This window comes from Monodelphis domestica, chromosome 4 (assembly GCF_027887165.1).
Source record: "Monodelphis domestica isolate mMonDom1 chromosome 4, mMonDom1.pri, whole genome shotgun sequence".
Lineage (NCBI taxonomy): Eukaryota > Metazoa > Chordata > Mammalia > Didelphimorphia > Didelphidae > Monodelphis > Monodelphis domestica.
The window spans coordinates 429,340,124-429,348,434 of NC_077230.1; positions in this window are offsets into that span (position 1 = coordinate 429,340,124).

The window sequence follows — 8,311 nt, forward strand, 5'->3', positions numbered from 1 at the left end:
TTTCAAATAATTAAATCTTTGATCCTTTGCTACAGCCCTTTCTAAATCCTGTTAACCTGAGGAGGATAGAGATTGGAATAATTAAATTTTGATCTAGGCTGCAGCCCTTACTCAATCCTGTTAGGACTGAATAGGGTGGAGATTGATTCCAAGTATCTCCATTGTATCAATTCTAAAATCAATCATGACTCAAAGAAATTCCTGTTCTATGCTTTAAGCATAGGTCAAAGTCCTTTCCATTGTTCAGCAAAATGTTTCTGTCCTAAAGTAATCTTAAGAAGGGAAGAGGAGGAAACTCCCATGCCAATGGGGTTCACATTCCAATAGCCAAGACCCACTATCAATAGGGAATTTTTCAAGTATGAAATTTCCCAATGGTGAAATTTCCAACATTTATAAGTCTAAGAAATTTTGAGGTTTACACAGGGCAGGAAGAACTCTGGCTCATAAAAAGTTTCAGATTAGCAGTTGACACCTAATGTGATCTAGGGCATCTTAACCTCTCTAGGGCTGTCTGTGGATACAACTGACTTCAGTTCCCTGGAAAGATCAGGAAATGTCCAATTAAACAGAAAATCCTGAAAATCCAAAGAGAATTTAATGAAATCAAAAGGAAAAATGCAGAATTAAATAAATCTAGTATCTGTTTTTTTCTTTTTTTAATAAAAATACAACTAAATAGATGACCCATTGGTTAATTTCATTAAAGAAAGAGGAAAACATAATTACCAAAAGCAAAAATGAAAAGGATGAATGAGTTAGCAATGAAGTTGAAATTAAGGAAATTCTGAGCAATTATTTTGAGCAATTATGTACCAGCCATAACTCAGAAACAAAGAGTCATTGAAGGGTTACATCTAAAAAGCAAATCGGGAAAGGCTTTACAAAGTTATAATTGTGGATTGTCTTATGGCTCAATTAATATGGAAAGGCATAGAATATGTGGTTTCAGGTTTAGGATGGTATCCTCATGAAATCTGGGTACCCATTGCTAAAGATATACTACAGAAATATTTAGTCTTTACTATTAGCATACCCCATTACTATTACCACCTACACTCCACAAGGTTAATTTTCTTTTTTGTCCCAACATCCTGTTGTTTTTCCTAGTGTTCTAAGAGATCTTCCAGTATCAGGACCTAATGTTTATGTTGATGCGAATGCTAGGTATAAGGCAGGAGTATACAAGGAAGGTAGCTACCTGTCATTTTTACCACTCCTTTTTCTTCTACCCAACAAAATGAATTAACAGCTGTTTTGCTAGAATTTTGGTTATTTCAGGAGCCTTTCAACCTCATAATGGACTTTAAATATGTTTTTCAGTCTTTGCAAGGTGTAGAACAAGCTGTCATCAGATCTACTCAAAGCAATGTACAAATGTTATTCTGTAAATTACAAACTGTCATATGACAAAGGACACATCCAGTGTATGCCATGCATGTACGCAGTCATACCAATTTACCTGGACCTATTTTTAAAGGAAATGATATCATAGATCAAGCTTTGATTGCTCAATGTTATCTAACTGATATGCAATTAGCTGAGGAATCCATCATAGATTTCACCAAAATAGTACTGCTTTAGGCCAAATGTTGCAACTCACTAAAGATCAAGCCAGGAGTATTGTGAAAAAGTGTCCTAATTGTGTTCCAAACCATCCCCCAATGTATATTGGTGTGAATCCCAGAGGCTTAAGTAGTACAGATATACGGCAAATGGATGTGACTCACAAACCGTCCTTTGGACGACTTAAATATATCCATGTCACTGTGGATACTTATTCAGGGTTTTTATGGGCTTACTTTTCAGATGCCTGGTCCCCCCAGAACATTTAAAACAGATAATGGACCTGCTTATACTTCCAAACAACTTTTTCTTTTTTGTAAAACTTGGGATATTCAACACCTCACAGGTATCCCATACATTCCACAAGGACAAGCTATTGTGGAGCATAGTAATCAAATACTAAAAATGTTTCTTTTAAAACAAAAAGGGGGAGACAGCACCCCACATCAACGATCGGCAATAACTGTATATACTATAAATAATTTGATCTTTACTTCCAATAATATATCCAGAGCTGAAAATGTTTTCTCTGCATTTTCTTATGAACGAAATTGAGGTACCACTACTCCTGTATTCCCTGCTACAGAAGAAAAATTTAACCATATGGAAAGATGATGATCAATCCTGGCAAGGACCTCACCCAGTGGTCCTGCAAGGCCAAGGCTTTGTTTGTGGCTCCACAGGTAAAGACAGTGTATGGCTCCCTTCCTGCTGATTTCAAGAGACTGACTGACCATAAAGAGAAGGACAAGAAGGGGACTCCGGAAGCCTCACAAGGAGACTCGACTACGTCTCAATAAGATACTGACTCTTCTACTTCTATTCCAGAATTTAAGTACAGCTCCTGGAATAAAGAGATGGGTTTTTTGGGAACAACCACCTTGGGTAGAGTATGTCGGCATGGGACACACTTTACCGTAAGTCATCTTATATACAAAAACTAATTCTGATATTCCTGGCATTTACCATTTTGAGAGACAAGCTAAGGACAATAATCAGGCCAATAATTGTTTGTGTCTTTCAATTGGACTGGACTAGTTGAGGCACCCCCAGTGTGCCTCACACGAGACCATCCTGAATGCCTGCCCCTCAGATCTCTGCAGGTGCATTATTATGGTCATCCTGACCTGTCAGACTTTCTGGATAGGATCTTATCGTGTAGACAAAGGGGTAAAATATAAAGGGTACAGCCAACTGCAATATTTAGTTTGGCTAGGGGAATCTTGTGATGGTACTTGGGGACAAGAAATACCTATTTGTCCTTCTGTGATGGAATATGAACAAAGAGACACTGTTAATATGTTTCCTCCCTTGCTACTGTGTAGATCTAAAAGGGCACCATGTATTCATTGGAAAAATATGATTTGGGTATCTTGGCATAACGACACAAGGTGTATTGGAAAGAAACTGGATTCTTATAAATTTCATGATAGTTTTATAGGAAGATACAGCTTGCCTTTGTGGGTGATGCCCCCAGAGCTAATTGGTTACGTTCTGCTAATTTCATACAGATTTTGATTGATTATGGAAAGACAGCCCTGGCATTGGATAAAGTAAATATGTATCACTATGTTAATGTTTCTAATAATGGAAAAGTCCAAAAACCAGTAAATACAAGTGTTACATTAGACATTCAGACTTGCCTAACAGGGGGATATGCTTTTATACCTACAGTAAATAATCATCCTGAAGCTGAACATTACTGAAATAACAAGCAAAAGAGTTAGATATTTGAATATTGGAATGTAACCTGTAGCAACTGTAGGGTCAGTTACTGTGTAGGATCACAGGTGGATGGGCCTGTCTTAATCATTAAGTGACCACGCATGGCCCTTTTTGCCACTGAACATGAAGATTCATAGTATGGTAGCCCAGGGGATCAAATTCTTTATGTATTACAAAAAAAAATAAGACCACAACATAAACGATGTATTACTTGTATTGCATTAGGCATAGTAGCATTAGTTTCTTCATTGGCTTCTACTATAATAGATTCTGTATCTTTAGCACAATCAGTATCTAACTTACATTCTCTTGAGAATGACGCCAATCATTTGAAAGCATTGGCTACAAATGTAACCTCAGCATTAGAAAGAGAAAAAGAAATTGATACAAGTTTTTACAAAAGTATTATGATGTTACAGAAAAATATGACTGATCTAACAAATGAAGTAGAATGTGTCATTGAAAACACACATGAAATGTGATTATAGATATACTGCATTTTGCTTACTATATAAGAGTAAATAATGACACAAAAACATTGGAAAAAAATTAAATTACAATTACAGGAATTATGGGACCATGAAAACATCACCAAATATATTTACAATCTCAGTATATTAATTCAGAATATTGATTCATCCTTTCAGGAGGATCTCTAACCACAGCATATCGCAGATTCTTTGTATAATTGGATTGAAACATAAAAAGGATTGTTTTCCTCCTTATTTCATGATATGACTCTTCTTCTAGTTGGTGCACTTGTGATTTTGTTTATCTGCTTATGCTTGCCTTGTTTGCTAAAAGCTTTAATTACTAGTTTTGCTGAATTGCAAAAAAACTATTAATGGGATCCTGTACCAAAAGGAATTTGATGTCTTAAAAATAAATGGGGAATTGCAGTGAACCTTCCAGGAACCCATGAGAAAAAATTCCTCTTCCCAGGTGTTTGACACATACTATTCCTGCTGAGTACACCAAAACATAGAAATCTCAGTTCAAGGCTGCATAAACAATTCCAAGATCTCCTGAGAACGGGTTAACTCCCCTGTTCATATTCTGGGGAGGATTGGGGAGAATAGATTGTTTCTCTTGAGGAGAACTTTAAATCTTGCATGCTGCATACAATAAACGTTCATTATCCCTGCTTTGATAATGTTGCAGTCTTTCTTTCTTGAAACTTTTTAGCAGTCCCCTATTGCAACTCCTTAGAAGTCCCAGGCAGTTTTCTAATACACAGTTCCCTCAATTGATCTTCAGAGACTCCAGAACCCTCACCAATCTGGCTGAACATTCCCCAGTTCACTGTTGCCACTTGTTAATTGTGTCATCTAGAACCAAATACAATAATCCAAGTGCCATCTGATTGTACAGAAGGACAGCTATCTCCTTATTCTTCGAAGTGGACATGCTTCTCTTAAGACTGCATTGGTGGTTGGGGTAGTTGTGTAGCTCAGTGGATTGAGAGCCAGGCCTAGAGAGCAGAAGTTCTGGGATCAAATCTGACCTCAAATAATTCAAAGATATATGACCTTGGGCCACTCATTTAACCTCCATTGCACAGCATGGATTCTAATGCTAATAGGGAAGGATTAAAAAAAGTATAGATTTTGTTTTTTCAACTACCCTGTTACCTTCCCACTAATAATAAGTTTGTGGATCTCTCAATCATCCCCAACATCTCTTTATGCAATCCAACATGGCATTAATAGTCTGTATCCAATTTCTCTCTCTTTTTTTTTTTAGTTTAGTTTTTAAACATTACTTTATTTGGTCATTTTCATACATTATTCATTGGAATCAGAGATCATTTTCTTTTCCTCACCTCCCCTTCCACCAACCCTCCCCAAGTCAATGTGTGATTCCACTGGGTATCACATGTGCCCTTGCTCCGAACCCTATTCCTTGCTGTTGGTATTTGCATTAGGGTGCTCATTTAGCATTTCTCCCCAATCATATCCCCTCAACAACTGTAGTCAAGCAGTTGCCTTTCCTCCATGTTTTTACTCCCACACTTTGTCTTCTGCCTAAGGATACCGTTTTTTCTCATAGATCCCTGCAGATTGTTCAGGGACATTGCATTACCATTAATGGAGAAATCCATTACATTCAATTGTGCCACAGTGTCTCAGTCTCTGTGTACAATGTTCTCCTGGCTCTGCTCCTATCACTCTGCATCATTTCCTGGAGGTCGTTCCAGTCTCCATGGAATTCCTGCACTTTATTATTCCTTTTAGCACAATAGTATTCCATCACTAACATATACCACAATTTGTTTAGCCGTTCCCCAATTGAAGGGCATCCCCTCATTTTCCATTTTTTTTTGCCAGCACAAAGAGCACAGCTATGAATATTCTTGTACATGTCTTTTTCCTTATTTGGGGTACAAACCCAGAAGTGCTATAGCGGGATCAAAGAGCAGACAATCTTTTAGTGCCCTTTGGACATAGTTCCAAATTACCTTCCAGAATGGTTGGATCAGTTCACAGCCCCACCAGCAATGCATTAATGTCCCAAATTTTGCGACATCCCCTCCAGCATTCATTACTTTCCTTTGCTGTCATGTTGGCCAATCTGCTAGGTGTAAGGTGATACCTCAGAGTTGTTTTGATTTGCATCTCTCTGATTATAAGAGATTTAGAAGAATTTTTCACGTGCTTATGAATAGTTTTGATTTCTTTAACTGAAAATTGCCGATTCATGTCCCTTGCCCATTTTTCAATTGGATAATGGCTTGACTTTTTCTACAATTGGTTTAGCTCTTTATAAATTTGAGTAATTAGACCTTTGTCAGAGCTTTATGTTATGAAGATTGTTTCCCAATTTGTTGCTTCTATTCTAATTTTAGTTACATTGGTTTTGTTTGTACAAAATCTTTTTAATTTGATTTAGTCAAAAGTATTTGTTTTACATTTTGTGACTATCTATAAGTCTTGCTTGGTTTTAAAATCTTTCCCTTCTCAAAGATTTGACATGTATACCATTCTGTGTTCACCTAATTTACTAATAGTTTCCTTCTTTATATTCAAGTCATTTACCCATTCTGAATTTATTTTGGTGTAGGGTGTGATTTGTTGATCCAAACCTAATCTTACCCCCACTGTCTTCTAATTTCCCCAGCAGTTTTTATCAAATAGTGGATTTTTGTCCCAAAAACAGGGGTCTTTGGGTTTGTCATAGACTGTCTTGCTGAGGTCATTTACCCCAAGTCTATTCCACTGATACTCCTTTCTGTCTCTTAGCCAGTACCAAATTGTTTTGATGACCACTGCTTTGTAATATAGTTTGAGATTGGGGACGGCAAGGCCACTTTCCTATGTATTTTTTTTTCATTATTTCCCTGGATATCCTTGATCCTTTGTTCTTCCAAATGAACTTTGTTATGGTTTTCTCTAATTCGGTAAAAAAATTTTTTTGGAAGTTCCATGGGTATGGCACTAAATAGATAGATTAGTTTGGATAGGATGATCATTTTTATTATGTTAGCCCATCCCACCTATGAGCAATCAATGTTTTTCCAGTTGTTTAGATCTAGTTTTAATGGTGTGGAGAGTGTTTCGTAGTTGTGTTCATATAGTTCCCGTGTTTGTCTCGGGAGATAGATTCCTAAGTATTTTATATTGTCTAGAGTGATTTTAAATGAAATTTCTCTTTCTAATTCTTGCTGTTGAGATGTGTTGAAAAGATATAGAAATGCTGATGACTTATGTGGGTTTATTTTGTATCCTGAAACTTTGGTAAAGTTGTTGATTATTTCCACTAGCTTTTTAGTTGATTCTCTAGGATACTTTAAATAGACCATCATATCATTTGCAAAGAGTGACAGCTTGGTATCCTCATTGCCAATTTTAATACCTTCAATTTATTTTTCTTCTCTAATTTCTACTGCTAGTGTTTCTAGTACAATATTAAATAATAAAGGTGATAATGGGCATCCTTGTTTGACTCCTGATCTTATTGGGAAGGCTTCGAGTTTATCCCCATTACAGATGACGTTTGCTGAAGGTTTTAGATATGTACAGTTTATTATTTTTATGAAAGGCCCTTCTATTCCTATACTTTCTGGTGTTTTCAATAGGAATGGGTGCTGAATTTTATCAAAGGCTTTTTTTCTGCATCTTTTGAGATAATCATGTGATTTTTGTTGGTATTCTTGTTAATATGATCAATTATGTAGATGGTTTTCCTAATATTGAACCATCCTTGCATTCCTGGTATGAATTCTACCTGTAGTAGCTAACCCTTGTGATGACTTGCTGGAGTCTTTTTGCTAGTATCCTATTTAATATTTTTGCATCTATATTCATTAGGGAGATTGGCCTATAATTTTCTTTCTCTGTTTTTAACCTGCTTGGCTTTGGGATCAGTACCATGTTTGTGGCGTAAAAAGAACTTGGTAGAACCCCTTCTTGGCTTATTCTGTAAAATACTTTGTATAACATTGGGATTAGTTGTTCTTTGAATGTTTGATAGAATTCATTTGTGAATCCATCTGGACCTGGGGATTTTTTCTTAGGGAGTTCTTTGATGGCTTTTTCAATTTCTTTTTCTGATATGGGGTTGTTTAGGTAATTTATTTCTTCTTCTTTTAGTCTAGGCAATTTATATTTTTCTAAGTATTCATCCATATCACCTAGATAGCCATATTTTTGCCATATAATTGGGCATAGTAGATTTTCATGATTACCTTAATTTCCTCTTCATTAGAGGTGAGGTCTGCCTTTTCATCTTGGATACTGTCAATTTGTTTTTTTCTTTACTTTTTTTAATAAGACTGATTAGTACTTTGTCTATTTTATTTGTTTTTTTTTTCAATGTACCAGCTTCTAGTCTTATTTATTAAATCAATAGTTCTTTGGCTTTCAATTTTATTGATTTCTCCTTTGATTTTTAGGATCTCTAATTTAGTCTTCTTCTGAGGATTTTTAATTTGTTCACTTTCTAGTTTTTTAATTTGCATGTCCAATTCATTGACCTCTGTCCTTCTTAATTTGTTATATATAAACTCAAGGATATAAATTTC